The 15,659-nt window shown below is 40.6% G+C and overlaps 1 protein-coding gene across 1 annotated transcript in view; it reads left to right on the plus strand.

Moving 5' to 3' along the window:
- LOC308074692 (myosin-10-like) overlaps positions 1-15,659 on the plus strand; it is an 87,938-nt gene that overhangs the window by 15,588 nt on the left and 56,691 nt on the right. The gene's annotated exons all lie outside the window — the stretch shown is intronic.

Below are 15,659 nucleotides of genomic sequence, written 5' to 3' on the forward strand. Positions count from 1 at the left end.
TAAAATTTGTTCTAACTCAAATGGATGGCAGAGTACACACCATAACTATGACAATGACAGTGGTGAATTAGTTATAGTTATACTATAACTATAACTATACTGTAACTATAGTTATTGTTACAGTCCACACACCATAAACTTGGTGTGCACTGCCTTTTAAGCTACCTGCCCACTAGAGGTTGCCTGGTAGTAAAGCATTTTTATTTCCTAATGCTCATATCCCTAAATTATCAATTTCTATTTGATAAAAAAAAAAAAGTCTTTAACATACATGTCAGAAGTGAGTTATTGACTGAGGAAAGGGAGTTGGATACATAAGTCTCCTTCTACTGTAGGGTAAGGGGATTTTAGGAGTCTTGCATTATAGCTACCGGATATGCCATGTGTCACCACTCCTCGTAAATGTTGTTTAACAACTACCCTATGATTTGGAGGATTAGCTCTGCTGGTCCTGTCCAAACTACTTCAATGGAGCAGTCATTTCACTTGAGCTTAATTGAATCCAGTAGCACAACCTGTGGTTTGTTGCACATTAAAAATGTGGTCACATAAGCCGGAAGAATCTTTTGATTACATCAGCCGGAGCTTTTTTTAAGAGGGCTTATTTGGTAAATTACGCACTTTGTCTGAAACCTTATGGTGCCAAAAGCACATGTAAATCTCTTCAAACCGGCTGTATTTCATATGTTTATTTTTCCAGGTCAAGATAACTGTCAGGGATACATAAAATACACTAGTGGAGAATAGAACTATATGATATGCACATTTTGGCTGTAAGGAAGAATCGGTTTCAAATATTTCCACCGTTAAATTGGCAGGATCTTGTGTTAATGGTACAATGAGATACCAGGGTTGTGGCTCTTTCGGAGCGGGAACTTTGGGGGGGGGTGGGAGGGGTAACATACATTCACTGTTTTTGTATGCCTTTTGTTATAGACCTGTATGTGAAAATATAAAATAAAATAAAACCTTGAACCAAAAAAAATGGCAGGATCTTGAATACCAGCACAACTCAACATTGTAGAAAAGAATAGCCTAATAGTTGGTGGTTTCTCTCAGACACGGTTCAGAGTGTCACATTATCAAAACAACTCATTTTTACATCAGTCTCCTCTCAAAAATGTCCAGCATTAAGAAGAAATGTTGCTTAGTCTTGAATGCTTTGTAGGGGCGAAAGGTGGTCTTTGGAAAAGCTTTTTATTATATTGACATTGCTGCAAAAATCTAAAACATAAAACACCCTTTGTACCTCTTAGTCTGCTTCATTGATACCCCGATGAAGAAAGACTAGTCATGTCTTTTTTTATTACGTTTTTCTTGTGAATTTTCTTGTCCTCTTTATTTTGTTCCTCTGATCTTGCTAGAGTCACTTTACTTTACTTGTTGCACTAGATTTCACAGATCTCATCACTTGCCATTTTGTTTCAGCAGGGTATTCAATTTTAATTCATTTGGGGACACCCAAGTACTGCCAGTTTAAAGCAAGCAACGCAGCCATAATGACGGATGTCCTCAAAGGTCCTGGTCATTTGGAAGCCTCCAGACCCTAAAAGAGCAGTAACTTGGACTGGGATCAGCCCAGTGAGAGCAGAGAGGGTGACCCGCATTGTGCTGGACAATAGGGTCTTTGTGTATGTTTGTGAGGGCTGACCAGTGGGGGTGATGACATGTCATCAGGACGTCCTTTCCACATATCAGTGTGCAGAAGGAAGGCTTCCATGGTGTCAACACAGCTTGGTATATGCTGTTTGTGGGTTATACTATATCTATTTTACCCCGCCCCCCCCCCCCCATGTAAATATCTATATTTTATTATCAATGGACATTTGGCTTGTATATCTGCTATTTTTGAGTTTTCTGAAAAACATATGTTGTTAAAGCTAAATAGCTAAAATCTAAAATGACACAGATGCTTTCCCCATCTTAATGGGTTCAAATCTACTTGATTCTGACTTTGTTACAGGCAATGTCATTGTTTTAGTGTACACTCGCCCAGGCACAAAAACACCTCTTTGAACTGTCCAGCAGCTGACTTTGTCCGTGGAGCTATTTTTTATGTTGTTGTTTGTTGTTGTTTTACTCCAGTTTGCACAGCTAGTACTGTCTTTAACTCAATTAAACTCAATTCAATTCAAATTAGCTTTATTGGCATGAGAAAACATACGTTTACATTGCCAAAGCAAGTGTCAAAATATAATAAAAACAGTTGAAAATGGGGAAAGTATGTACAGTTGGATGGGGTACAGCATTGTGTAAACAGAGCTATGTCACATTGCGTCATTATATACATGTTCTACAGTATGTACAGGCCCAGGGTATAAAGCTTTTTGAGACAAATAGCAGCAATCTTTTGCAGTCACTTTCGGACAAATAGCAGCAGTTCTTTCCTCAAAACTATTTAAATATACAAAAAAAGCCTCCGATTTGAAATGCATTTAAAGGTAGAAGCTCTGTTTATATGTGCAGTAGGTCTAGAGGTCTACTCGGGACACTCAATGGTTAGTAGTCCTTAAGGTCATTACACACCGGCGAATATGCGAATATACGCAAAATTCGGACTCGTTCCGAATAATTAAAAGACGCTCTTTCGCTTCGCTTTTTCGCTCCATGTAAGCTTGCATTGACTTTATAAGGTTTTTAAAAAAACTTACTCGCATGAAAAATTCGCCCCCGGTGTGTAAGGACCTTTAGGGTGGTTGTATTCCATTGGCTAACCTTCTTTTATCGCAACAGTTCACAAATCTTGCTGCTGTTTTCGCACATTGTTGTATTTCTCCCAGTAGGTATGGGAGTTTTTTGTCGTTGGTCATGTTTTCAAACTCACTTTGGGTGTATGTAATCTGTGGGAAGTGTGTGTCTCTGATGTCTAGTTATAGTGGGCAGGTGGTAACTTCCTCCCCTTTCTTCACACCCTATAGGTCTGTCTCACACATAACATTTCTGCATGGATGGAGGCTCATGGAGCATAGACATATGGGGGGCAGGGAATAGAGACTTGTGAATGGATGACATTCTGAATCACAGCCATGTGTGTTTCTGCATCATTGCAGTCATTTATAAGAAGTGTGGACCTCAACCCTTAAGCGTGTTTGCCAGCGAGCATGGCATGCACATGTACAGTACATCTCCGATGACACTATGCCTGACCTGTCTTTGCAGATGTGCTATTATTCCCTCCCTTTCCCCAGTTGTGTGGCTGTACCAGAATGACCAGTATAGCGGCTGAAAAGGAGGTTTGTAGGTTGGAGATTAGTCCGGACCAGCTGCTGCGCAGCTTTGCCCCCTGAGCATTTCACTAACCTGGTTCAACTCAGTGAATATCCAGCTGTATAGATATAACGCTGGTGTGTTTTTGCACTCTTGCCAGCAATAATGTCACTGGATAAGTAAACATTGTTACTGATATCATCCCCCTGCTACCTCATAGCGTTGTTATTTTGTGGCGATTAGAATCATATTTTGACTTTATGTGTCAACTTGAAGAAATTATTACTGTCCAGGATGGCCTGAGATGCCTTATAAACCTTTATAAATATCTATATTTTATTATCAATGGACATTTGGCTTGTATATCTGCTATTTTTGAGTTTTCTGAAAAACATATGTTGTTAAAGCTAAATAGCTAAAATCTAAAATGACACAGATGCTTTCCCCATCTTAATGGGTTCAAATCTACTTGATTCTGACTTTGTTACAGGCAATGTCATTGTTTTAGTGTACACTCGCCCAGGCACAAAAACACCTCTTTGAACTGTCCAGCAGCTGACTTTGTCCGTGGAGCTATTTTTTATGTTGTTGTTTGTTGTTGTTTTACTCCAGTTTGCACAGCTAGTACTGTCTTTAACTCAATTAAACTCAATTCAATTCAAATTAGCTTTATTGGCATGAGAAAACATACGTTTACATTGCCAAAGCAAGTGTCAAAATATAATAAAAACAGTTGAAAATGGGGAAAGTATGTACAGTTGGATGGGGTACAGCATTGTGTAAACAGAGCTATGTCACATTGCGTCATTATATACATGTTCTACAGTATGTACAGGCCCAGGGTATAAAGCTTTTTGAGACAAATAGCAGCAATCTTTTGCAGTCACTTTCGGACTAGCCTGAGGCTACGAGCTCAATCCATGGTCTTGAAGGGCGGACCCAAACACAGCCGCCCGGATTTGTGCGTGGCTTCCTATTGCTTCACCAATCTATGTCCCCGCCTCCCCTCCCCTCCCCCCCTCGGCCTGTGCACGGAGCACGCTGACGTCACCAAATTTAGAGCGACGCCCCTCTGCACTCTGATTGGTTAGGAGATAACAAGGTCCAAGACCATCGTTCCTGCATGGCTCCCCCAGGCTTTTTTTCTTTTGTAACAAAAAAAAAAGCCTGGGTTTCCGAGGCTACTTTCGGACAAATAGCAGCAGTTCTTTCCTCAAAACTATTTAAATATACAAAAAAAGCCTCCGATTTGAAATGCATTTAAAGGTAGAAGCTCTGTTTATATGTGCAGTAGGTCTAGAGGTCTACTCGGGACACTCAATGGTTAGTAGTCCTTAAGGTCATTACACACCGGCGAATATGCGAATATACGCAAAATTCGGACTCGTTCCGAATAATTAAAAGACGCTCTTTCGCTTCGCTTTTTCGTTCCATGTAAGCTTGCATTGACTTTATAAGGTTTTTAAAAAAACTTACTCGCATGAAAAATTCGCCCCCGGTGTGTAAGGACCTTTAGGGTGGTTGTATTCCATTGGCTAACCTTCTTTTATCGCAACAGTTCACAAATCTTGCTGCTGTTTTCGCACATTGTTGTATTTCTCCCAGTAGGTATGGGAGTTTTTTGTCGTTGGTCATGTTTTCAAACTCACTTTGGGTGTATGTAATCTGTGGGAAGTGTGTGTCTCTGATGTCTAGTTATAGTGGGCAGGTGGTAACTTCCTCCCCTTTCTTCACACCCTATAGGTCTAATAAGTAAACATTGTTACTGATATCATCCCCCTGCTACCTCATAGCGTTGTTATTTTGTGGCGATTAGAATCATATTTTGACTTTATGTGTCAACTTGAAGAAATTATTACTGTCCAGGATGGCCTGAGATGCCTTATAAACCTTTATTTATTTTACTACTGGGAAAGCAGATTGTCAAATCTTAATGGCCAAAGGGTGTCTGAACCTTGCAGGGCTCTGTTAATACGACCTGTATTCCAATGGAAGGGGTTAAATGAGGTGTGACTTCACAAAGGCCAGTTGTGTGAGCAGGCCACCAAAATCTTTGCCACACATCTGTCATTGATTAGATGTCCAGATACCTGCCATAAGTCTCCCACATGCTGCTCTGCAAATGGTAAATCCATCCTAGCGAGTGAGTTACAAGAGGCTAATTTTAACATTTCTGGAAATGTGTAGTTCGGAAATCCTGACGTTCACATGAATGAAACCATATGTTGAAGCAAAGAATTGCTCAGGTCAGCATTTGTGATGAATTCCAAGTGTTGGACAGGACAAAGATTTCTGCGCTGGATGAGTCCCTCAGACGTCTTTGTTAGGTGGAAGAGGGGAGAAAGATGCCAATCGGGCCGTGAGTCTTTTCCTGGTGTTAAGTCAGGGCACTAGGTCAAGTCAAGCGCCATCCATCTGGGCTCGGTAATCTTTTGAGCTGAACGCAGTGGCCCTGTTCCCAGTGGTGGAAAAAGAAAAAAAAAGAAAAAGTACAATTTTTTTTACTTAAGTAAAAGTATCAATACTGCAATGTAGAAATACTCTGTTACAAGTAAAAGTCATAAATTCAGAATTTACTTGAGTAAAAGTACAACAGTATTGGTATCAAAATGTACTTAAAGTACCAAAGTAGAAAGTACTCATTACGTAGAATGTCCCATTCACAAGTTTTGTATGTATAAAAATCTTTTGAAAATTGCAGATCTACAAGCTCACAATGCGTTGCAATGTGATGCATTGTGAGCTTGTAGATCGGATATTTTTAAATGGCCGAAATGTACTGTATATAGGCCTGAAGTGGTTAATTTATGTTTTGTAATAATAATCCAAATTAAAAAAAGTAACTAGTAACTAAAGTTTTCAAATAATTGTAGTGGAGTAGAAGTATAATATTTGCCTCTGAGATGTAGTGGAGTAGAAGTAAAAGTACTGCAAATTGGAAATACTCCTGCAAAGTAAAAAATACCTAAAAATTGTACTTAAGTACAGTACTTGAGTAAATGTACTTAGTTACTTTACACCACTGCCTGTTCCAGCACTTAAAAGAAAACAAATTGTATCAGTTCTCTAGTCACGCCAAAGAGACTTCTTGCTGATTCTTAAAAAGAAAAATTTATTGTTTCTATCAAGAGGAATAAAAGTCCCAAGAATTTCTCATTGAGATGCAGGGTGTAGCCTTTATCGTCTAGACTGTGAAGAATGTGATGGTGAGATTGAGACTTATAACGGTAATGTACATAGTTTCTTGGAACCACTGCAGACCTTGGCCCACCTGGGACCAATCTGTAACAAGCCAAGTCTTCATGATCCCCTTGATACACTACCAACCCCAAAGCTTTGTGTGTACAACTACGATAGCTCTCTCCTGCTCCTCCTGAGTAAGATCAGAACACACCAAGCACGCAAGAGGTTATTGTTAACCCATTAAGACCAGGAACGCATCTGGCAAATGTTTTTATTTCTTTGGTTATTCAAAAAATAGCAGATCTATAAGTTCATAGCTCTGCACTCGGTGCCGCGCTCTGAACTTTTTGGCAAATCTTTGAATATACATCTTTTTTTAAACTACATTTGTAACTCAAATCTTTGCTTCTGGGGGGTCCCTGGAACAAATTATTTTCATGTCAAGGACCCCCAAAATTATATGTATTTGACTGCGGACCCCCATCTCAAAATGTGTTGTTCCAGGGACCCCCAGAAGCAAAGATTTGAGTTAAAAATGATCCCTAAAGAAATATATATATTCAAAGATTTGCACAAATTCGGTGCACAGCGTGGCACCAAATTCAAAGATGGAGTGCCACGCTGTGAGCTTGTAGATCTGCTATTTTTGAATAGCCAAAGTATCAAAATAAGTAGTTACACAGTTCCCGGTCTTAATGGGTTAATCTAGACTCTAGAGAATAAGAGAAGTACAACACTTCAAAGGGATTCCTTGGAAGTGCAGATGGAGTCAGATTGTTCCTTATGGGAGCTATTTATTGTCGGCTGAATGTTTGCGTTTTCAAAGAAGTCTTGGAATGGGATGTGGTTATGGATGGTTAAAGTTCACAGACAGGGGGCTAATTGTTAGAACTGTGTTTATTCTAACATTTGTCCCCATAATGTTAACAGTGGCTGCGTGATACAAGCTAACACAGCTGCTGCAATTATTTGTATTGCTGCCATGGCAATACAATTACTATAAGCATCGGCAAGAGATGGTGAGAGATGCCTGTTTTTGTCTCTTAGTTGACGGCTTGATAGATTGTTGGGTGATTGGGAATTTGGGCTGGGCTTAACCAAATTTATGTGCCTTTTTACACAATCCTGTCACGGAAAGTCAGCCAATACAATAGTCTGAACGAGCTGTTGGTCCATCCTTAGTTACAAGTTACAACAAACTTATATTTCTATCCTTGTTAGGCCGTAAGGCAGATCTCAAATTAAACACATACTTACTGTACTTGGCATTGATGCATCCAGCCGGAGGACCAGTAATCTATTTACTCCACTGTGGTAGGCATACAGAAGAAAGGATAAAGATACAAACGGTGCAGGTTGTTCCTCTGGGAACAGCAAACCTGTTGAGTGGATCACCAGATCCCCTCCACAATCTGTGGCTCCAGGAAGACTATTTTGTTGCTATAGTTTTGATTTGATTTATTTAGCACAATGTAAAAACAATACAAAAAACAGTATACAGAATATAAAAAAAAGGCCTCTACCTATGTATAACACAATAAAAAATATTAATAGAACATGATTTGTAAAAAACAAATACAAATCTACAACATGATTGAAATACCTGATTATCTATAACAAGATGACTAACAATAATTAGCCAACATAGTTGACATATCAGATTTTGTTGTAGCTATTGGCGGAATAATTAGCTACTTGTAAGCAATACATCAGTAAAGCATACTTGTGGCTTTTTAAATTAACTTAATTAATATGTTACAGTAAAAGTTCAAGTGTCTCCTGGTTTCATCTGATGGGGGTGTTCTTTTTCCCCAGCTTCATACAGTATTTGCTTCTCACTTCAAAACATGAGGTCTCATGAGTGATTCATCTTTTAAACTCTTTGTGTCCTGCCATTAGAGGGCCTGAACAATAGCAAGGCTATAGACATTTTAAGAGTGGCCATTGCATTGAACTTTGCAATGCCTCCTTTGGGTGTTTTAAATCATTGTCTGTTGACATGGGAGGAGGTGGGGTGAGCTTTTGATGACTCTGGGAGTGGATGGAAGCCTCGAGAGGCAGAGACCTGGCCATTTCCTTTATCAGGCCTGGCCCAGGCCACACTCCTTTCACTATCTCAATGATTTATGTGTTTTAGTAAAAGCTGGATGATGTCAGCAGCAAAATAAATAAATAACTGCCCGCCTTGTCCACCTTTCTTATAAAGGATGTGAAAAGTAAGAATGATAAGTTGGATCCCCTCAGTGAAGCCAATATCGTATCGCTCCCCAATATGTAAAAAGTGCCACGAAAGCTGATATTTTGGCTAGCATTGAGGGTTAACGTTGTGCAGCCATTCACATACCCTTTCACACTGAAGGTCGTAAGTAGGTCTTGACTTCGATGAAGCTGTGTCATATAGAGGAATGCAGTTTAGACATTCAGCAGGTGGCCGGCTTAAGCGTGTCCTGTCCACTCACTGGTGAGGTCACCATTGAACCGTTGAGGTTTTGTGAGTAATGAAAGAAATGTCCCCTCATACATCTCTGCGCCAAATTCCTGTGTGGTGCTATCGCTAGTGCGTGACAGCTGATTCAGTTTTTCTGGCCTTAGCCATCGGTCTTTGACTCATCTGAGAAATAATACAATATGATGTTGTTGGTGTTGTTGTTGTAGCCTTATTAGCCTCACTCCTTCATAAACCCCTGGGGTTTCTATAGGGACTACAGATTAAATGTAGCTTTGTAGCTAGCTAATGCTGGGACTTTATGTCCCAGAACTGTCCTTTGTCCCTGCTAAAAGGGAAATAAACTATTTTTTTTTTCTTTCTTTTTTTAAAAAAACTTTTACTGGATTCTTCAATTTCATGAAAGATAATACAGTACTTGATCTGTTTTCCTAATATCAGCCACTGGCAGGAAAAGGGCATATTTGACCTGATTATTTCACCGAGTTCCTGTGATGATACTTTGGGACACATTAACATTATGAACCATTCCAAGTGTATCTTAATTTTCCACATTGATATTTTCAGAATTGCCCACAAATATGCTGGAAAATGGATTTACCATACAAAGGTTTTTTTCTTTCTTTCTTTTTTTTGTGTATTTTGAAACATATCACACATTTCCTTTGGGTCTGGAATTTGGCACCTGTACGTATTAAGCACATATTTCCTAAACATTAACTAAGTGTTACCCGTCCTAATCACATAAACAGCATGAGTAAATATCCAGATCCTCTTGTCAGTTTGTATCCAATATGATGAATCCCCTCTATCAAATATCTCCTCTGTGGAGAGATGCTTCACTTCTCCAGAAACGCATCCACATGGGAAACTGGACGTCCTGCATTTTGTTGGTGTTTTCCCACTTCCAGCTGGTCGTCCCTGGCTGTATTACCAACTCTGTTCTGCCCAGTACCAGAGGCCTTTAACCCTTTCAAACCGGGAACGCATCTGTGTAACCACTTTATCCATATTTTATGCTTTGGCTATTCAAAAATAGCAGATATACAAGCTCATAGCACGGCACTTGGTGCCGCTGCTATTTTTGAAAGATCTTGAACATTTGTGCAAATATTTGAATATATATATATTTTCTTAAAGGGAACATTTGTAACTCAAATCTTTGCTTCTGGGGGTCCCTGGAACAACATATTTTGAGTTGGGGGTCGGCAGCCAAATACATATGATTTTGGGAGTCCTTGACATGAAAACGAACCACTGATATAGAAACATACGTTTTTCAAAAAAACTGTAGGATTTAGAAGACATTTGTAGAATCCCCAGTAGCAAAGATTTGAGTTACAAATGTTTGCTTAAAAAATATACAGAGATTTGAACACATTTTCACGATTTCTCAAAAATAGCAGATCTACAAGCTCGTAACTATACACAGTAAGCTTGTATATCTGCTATTTTTTAATAGTCCAAGAAATCAAAAAATTACACAGATTCTTTCCCGGTCTAAATGGGTTAACTGGATGGTTTTAACCACTTTCAACCTTGTGGCCCTATTTTGGACATGTCGTTATAGGTCAAACATTTCAAATTTGTCTTCATCAAAGGGTCAAAGACTATGTTTTTCCCCCCCTGTCCATGTGTCTGTATGTGTTTGTGTGCAGCTAACCTTGGACACAGCTGCATGCACACTCCCACTTGGCCACGGATGAAAGTCCACCCCAAATGTTTCAAAACAGACTTTATGTTGGCACCATAACATCTCACTTTACTATTTGGCCTATAACTCTATGAAACGTAGGCCGTACAATCAAAATAGTTTTTCCCCTGGATTCCTTGGCTCACGACATAACATCCCAAAAAGGCCACAGCCTTTCCCCTTAACTAGATTTTCCACCATTTTGCATTTGCTTCAAGACACACTTTTTACTAGTACTCATCATGTATCATCATTACATTCCAGTTGGCAATGATTGCCCACTTGACAATTATTTTTGCTAAAACCATTGTGAGCTTGTATTTTCACCGTGCAATACCGTACGATAAAGTACTGATACTGTGTATTGTAAAAATCGGGCTTTAGTGTGACGCACACTAAAGCCCGATTTTTGCTTAGATTTTTCATATCTCACCTTCAGACACCCAGTCGGGGGAACTGTCTAAACCATTTCAAATATCTGTGCAGAATGTAAGATATGGCATGGGTATTCTGTCAAGCACTGACGCTTTCATTAATCCCTGAAGGACTTGTGGAGTCCTGGCCAAAGTGTAACTGCCCTGAAGTTGTTATGATGATAAACATCGGTGATGTGATAGATTTTACGTGCTACCCCAGAAACGGTTATAATTTGCATTCCTTGCATTCCTGTGCTGTGGATTACAAACTGTCATCATATTTTAGATTTATGGAAACACTTGCGTTCCCTCAAAATGTGCTCTGAGTCAAATCCCAGAAACTAGGGATATTATTCACTCAATACTTTATTTAGTTTGTTTGTCTGAAAAACACTGTATGCATCACATACATCACTGTATGCATCACATCCACAAATGGCCATTTCAATGTAATATTTAATAATTGTATGCAGTGTAAACTTTCACATATAGCCTATACAGTATTTAGATCATGAGTTATACCATATTTATAACATTAGTTCATTTCTTTTTTTTAAATATTTTTTATCCCTCGATTTTTGTAACCCTTTTTTGTTGTGATCCTGGGCACTACAATCCCCCCACCAGCCTAGGGAGGCCAGGGCCGAGCTCATGCCTCCTTCAATGCATGAGAGCCAACTGACCTTCTTGTCACCTGACAGGGGGGAGTTTCCCTGGTTGGACGTAGCTCGTGGAAGGAACACGTTATTCCAACCAGTTCCCTTCCCCTCCATCAGGCGCCCTGGCTGACCAGGGGGAGGCAGTATAGTGACCAGGATTACTACATGTTTTTATGAGGGTATTAACTACCCTAGGAGACACAGGGAGAACATGCAAACTCCACACAGAAATGCCCTTTCGCCAACCCCACCTAGGGTATGGGCGCTGATGACGCGGAGGCGAAGACACGCCCCCAGCGCCCACAGCGCCCCCGGCGGGAATCGAACCCAGGACCTTCTAGCTGTGATGCGACAGCACTACCGACTGCGCCACCGTGCCCCTTCGCATTAGTTAGTCAATTATGTCAATTATGTCAATTATGTAAGAAGCGGCCCAGACGGCTGGTGTAGCGGTCCGAGCACCTAGGCTGCTAATGCCTGACAGCGTGTTGCGGGTTCAAATCCCGTTCCCGACGACCTTTGCTGCGTGTCGCTCCCCATCTCTCTCTCCCCATTTCCTGTCAGTCTACTGTATCTATCAATAAAAAAAAGTAATAATAATAATGTCAGAAGCTTATATTTCTCTTATGTCTCTTTGATTATTGTGTAACAATCAAAAGAAAAGTTAGTTCATCATTTTGCCAATGCTGCTCTGTAGTGGTTGGTCCAGCCAGTCTCCCTGACTGTAGAAAGTGCTGCTGTGTGGAGTGGAATGTATGGAATGAGTTGGTCGCTGCATTAATCCAGTGTTAGAGCAGGGGGGTCAGTAAAAGGGAAGCAATCTGCCCACAGTGTCCAGTAAGCCCGCGGTGTCCTCGCTGTCTCGTGACCTGTTGGGAGTTCCCCTGGGGACTGAACTCGGCCAACAATAAGCACTTATGCGGCAGGGAGACATACACAGTAAAAAGCTCAGTGTTCATTAAACTCTGATAGTGTACAAAAATGTACTTTTTTTGTACACTCTCAGGGTTACTAATGGGAGGAGTTTTGCTTTGTAGGACTCGGGCCCACTCAAAATGTTTACAGTACATGATTCAAACAAGGGTGCTGTTAATTGAAATAATAGCCCTGTAGACAAATTGACATGTTGGTCCTATAGTAGAAATGTATGTTCAGATTTTATTTGTATTTTTAAACCGCTCCTTGATGGCACTCAGCAGTTGTATGATGCAGTTTTTTATTATTCATTTGTCATCTCCGGTGAGCGAAGTCTGTCAATGACATTCTACTCCCTCAAAGCAAGCCTTTTATTCTTTTATAGCACAGCAGAGAGAGACAGGAAACAGGGAGAGAGAGAGTCGGGGAGTGACATGCAGCAACTCCGTGAAAAATCAGTGAGCAGAGACATCATTATAAATTATTATTAATGCTAATTATTATTAATGCTGCTCCCATAGCTGGTGGAATGCAACCTGATGCAATTTGCGCCTTATGTTTTGTGCCATTGTCTAAATCAGGGGTCTTCAACAGGGGGTCCGGGACCCCTAGGGGGTCCTGAGAGTTACTCCAGGGGGTCCACCAAATCTTTGAGATAGAATTTTTATTTTTACATTAAACACTTGAACCCTAGCATCTCTATTCTGATGAACATTAGCCGAAAATAGCAGATCTACAAGCTCACAACGCCTCGCGCTGCGAGGCGTTGTGAGCTTGTAGATCGGCTATTTTCGGCAAAGAGGTTTGATGTAGACGGAAAAGGAGCAAATCAAACACTATATTGAACACTGATGATAGTCAATGAATCTATGAAATAGTTTAATCTGCAACACAATTGAATGCATTGTAGAGGGGGTCCCTGCTTCATCTCTCTCTCAGCTAGGGGGTCCTTGGGCTGAAAAACGTTGGAAGACCCCTGGTCTAAATACTTAGGCACCTAAGAGTTAACACAGGAGGTTGCAGTGTAATTTATATTATATTTATATATTCATATTGTATTATATTTTGGTTTGTGCATGTGAAAGGCATTTGAGATTCCTCTTCATCCTGAATATTTAGTGGGATTAATATTAATACCCTTAGATCAAGTTTTGAAAAAGTAATCGTCTATCCTCCCAGGTTTTTATCCTCCCTTTTTTTTTTTTAAAGTAATGATATCATGGACTATATCCCAGGGCAGTCCTTGAAGCTCCCCAACATAATGGAGTCATGTGAAGCTGGAAAGAACATTATCGATCATGCGAAACCCACAAAATGGTCCTCATGACTTTAAAGTAATGTTGCAGAAGGGACAGCCCTTGTTTGAATAGCTCTCGTCCACACACACACACCCCAGAGGGTCCTGCCTTGCAAGAGGGGGGTAATCAGCGTTTTACAATCTGGAGTAGCCGTAAATGTCACAGTTGTGTTGGAAAGTCAGTGCATGGAAGTGAAGAGTGTCCTCCTTTGACTGGATTGTGTCCTAATCCTAACCCCATGCCTGCTGCTAGGCAGATAGTGGAGACACTGGATCTTTGGCCGACCGGAGCTGTGTTTGTGTCAGACAGAGATAGGGATGTGATTGTGAATGTGAAGGGACATGCAGGACGGGTGGGGGGAGGAGTGTGTGTGTGTGTGTGTGTGTGTGTGTCATGTTTGCGCGCAGAACACTGTTGGTTATTCTGCATTGAGATGCTGGAGAGGTTAGATGCCTGGGGGTATGTGTCTCTGCGTAAAGAGAGGCCAACACATCATGTACGGGAAGTATCTGCTCAAAACCAGGAAGCCTGTAGTACTGTCCCTAATGAGTCATAAAGCTGTCTACCCAGTCACTTTCACACTGGTCACATCATCATGACCCACCGCCACCTCACCCCAAAGGAACACAGTCAGCAGTTTGGTCTTCAGACTAGCCTTCCCCTCTGGCAGAGGAATCCATCCTGAGGCAATGTGTGTTTTTAGATAATGCAAGGGGGGAAACACACACACACACACACACACACACACACACACACACACACACACACACACACACACACACACACACACACACACACACACACACACACACTTTGAATGTTACACGCTTTGAACATTGGTATTGAATTTTCATAGCAGGCTTTTCAATGAGACTCGTCTGGTCTTCCAGACTCACTTACGTTGCAGTATTTGACCAGGGAGCCATTAGACCAACCATGCTGAGCCAAATCAGTGCAGTTACAGTACATGGCTAGAGTCATGGCTAAGGTGTGTGGTGCCTCGATAGCGGGGCATAAGCGAGACCATCAGCTCGGACGAGCAGCTCTGTATTTGTGTACAGTCGTAATTGGGGAGCTGATAAAAAGCGGTCCATGTCATTAGTGCATTATTAAGTATTTTAAACTTTCCAAAGTACTCAGTTTGTTCTAAAAGTAGCCGCTATGCGGTCACATTTTGGTCAATTCTTTTTTTACGATTTATTATTGGGCTTTTGTGCCTTTATTTGACAGGACAGTAGGATGACAGGAAATGGGGAGAGAGAAGGGGAGTGACATGCAGCAAAGGCCCGCTTAGGGCATTCACGAATAGTGATTTTTAGCATTCGAATTATTCGACCTATAAGTATTCGAATATTCGATTAATCGATTTGATTATAAAAAATTAAAAAATTAAAAAATATTATTATTATTATTATTTTTTTAATGGCATTGATGACTCAACTCAAGGAATGCGAGTTGACATCACACCAGAGCTCACAGCTGCGTGTCTGCTGTAGAAAAGCCACTATAATTTTTTTTTATAGAATAATCGAATAGTGGTTTGATAGTCGAATAGTCGGTTTGATATTCGAATATTCGAATATTCGACTATTCGGTGAATGCCCTCAAAGGGCCGTCAGGATTGGGAGTCAAACCCCAGACGCACTGTTGCTACATTGAGCCTAGGTGCCTGGACCGCTACGCCAGCGGTCCAGGCCTTCTCATAGGCAGTAGCATTATTCAGATGCCTTTAAATCCTAGTGTCTGTCAGCTAACTTTTCCTTTTCATGTGGTAGCATGAGGTCTCTACGCCCTACTTAATATGTTGAGTGTGTGTGAGATCAATTACAGTTGATTTATTGT

The sequence above is a fragment of the Gymnoscopelus braueri genome (assembly GCF_963280865.1).
Source record: "Gymnoscopelus braueri genome assembly, chromosome: 2".
Taxonomy (NCBI): domain Eukaryota; kingdom Metazoa; phylum Chordata; class Actinopteri; order Myctophiformes; family Myctophidae; genus Gymnoscopelus; species Gymnoscopelus braueri.